Here is a 2,202-nt window from a genome sequence, read left to right as displayed (position 1 = left end):
AAGATGTGGCGGCATTTGAAGTCGACATAACGTCAATATTGAAATCGCCAACTATAATACACTTTTTGTTTTTTAAAGACATAAGGTACAGGAAATTTTCAAAACTATCAAAAAGTCTGAAATAGGTGTGTTCGGCTGTCTATATACTACTCCAACAACAATTTTTGTCTTCGCAATGGCAGTCTCAATGAATAACGACTCACTATTTGCAATATGCAAATTGGGAAGTTGCGCCCGTGGCAATGTGGAATGCACATACATTGCTACACCGCCACCTTGTGAAAATTCTCTGTTACTAATGTGTAAATTGTATGACGGTAGTTGAAAAGGAGAATGATCAATACTGTTACGTAACCATGTTTCAGAAAGAGCAATTATTGGGAAACTGTGATCAAGCACATTTAGCAAAGCATGAAGATCATCAAAATGCTTACAGATTGATCTTATATTGAAATGACAAACTGAGAATGGTGTGAAATCACCATTTTTAGATTTACCTGTGATTGAAGCCGTCAATGGAAACGGATGTACAGCAGGATTTCGTAATGCTCTCTTGTGAACAAAAGTCCATCATAAATGGAAAAAAAAAACACGATTATCTTTGAAAAGTTAGTTTATGCGATTTACGGCTTTTGCTGACGAGACAGAGATAAATTCTGATGTTTCATCTTTCCGAGTGAATATCTTGCCATTGCTTGTCCAAATAAATCTCCATTTCAGCTGATTTCTCCTTTCGTTTACTTGGTGGAAAAGACGCTTCATCGCTGGTGTCAGGTTTTCGTTTATGTAAATGTTATTGGTGTTGTTGTCCCCTACTCGAATTTGATTTGGAGTTTGCCCGCGAAGATTCTTTCTCGCATAGTAGATACTGTTCCGTACTGATCTCCTGACAAATTTGACGATGATGGCTGGTGGTTGGTGTCGTTGTTGAGTCTGGTTTTGACGACTTGGGCGACGGTGACTGATGTCTATGTCGTTGGGCGTAATGTCAACGCCAACAGCAGCGGCAACTCGTACGACAATGTCATTTGTGTCTTCCCCGTTTCGTTGCGGAATTCCGTGGATTAATGACAATGACACGGCTAGACTGTCAATCTCGCTATATTGAGAGCGACATGAACGTGTTTCTTAGATTTTTGTCATAAATAGGGGAAATGATTGTTGAAAATCAGTTACACATGTCTAAGTGACTTAAATAAAAAGTTACTTAAATAAAATGCTGTCAATATCTAGCTGTATATAGAAAACACAACGGGAGTTTGTTTTAACGTTTTGTCAATGCTAGAAAAATGACGGTAAATATAATATTCATGTGCGTAGTCGATTGGTGGAGATTCTTCTCGTTTCACCGTCCGGTTGACTGATATATTGATTTGTTTGCGGTGCAATATTAAACTCTGTTGCCTTCCGCTGAGTTCGCTATTGTTCTTCCGGATTTCATAACGGAAGCTCTTGTATTCAATGGTGCACACATACGCCGATGATAGCAATGATGATATTTGAAAGTAAAATGGCGCCCTGGAATCCCCCTTGTGATTTCGTCAGCCTGCCTCCAATCAAATAAGTAAAAAATCTTTTTGTTTCAGACAATATCATTTATCCCTACTTTAACCGCATGAACCATGACAGACGAAAATGTTCTTGCCAAAGGAAGGAAGTATCTCAGTATACAATAAACCTTCCGTACACATCGCAGTGAAGTACGCAGTCATTTATTTGAAGATCGAGGGCGCTCTAAGCACCCCTATACCCTATATAGTTGCAGCTGAGGGAGCTAAGATAAACTTTAGTAGGACATTTTCTCTCAAATGAAACATGGAACGCAGCTCCTGAAAGCTATGATCATAACATAAATTGGTAAACCTTCCTGGTACTTCGTTCTGAATCCTGTATTGGGAAAAGTGATGACAAGGCATATGCATTTTCACAAATTTATTCGCGGTAAAATACTTTCACTGAACTGGCAAAATTCACAGCAAAGTACGGACGTAGTGATACTTGCCGGTAATTTTGACAAAGATTCCAGGCGATACTTAGGACAGAATAAATCAATTCAACAGCATTTGGCAGGTCCTGGAGATGAACCATCTCCCTCGTAGTACTAAACAATTACACAGGTATGGGTAGAACTTTTCCATGAAACATTCAGCTCATGCAACTTACATGTATGTCCTGACACTCTTAGTATAGGCAAGGAACACA

Source organism: Ptychodera flava, chromosome 4 (genome assembly GCF_041260155.1).
Source record: "Ptychodera flava strain L36383 chromosome 4, AS_Pfla_20210202, whole genome shotgun sequence".
In the NCBI taxonomy this organism is placed as follows: Eukaryota; Metazoa; Hemichordata; class Enteropneusta; family Ptychoderidae; genus Ptychodera; species Ptychodera flava.
The sequence above is the reverse complement of the archived record's forward strand: the minus strand, read 5'-3'. Positions refer to the sequence as shown.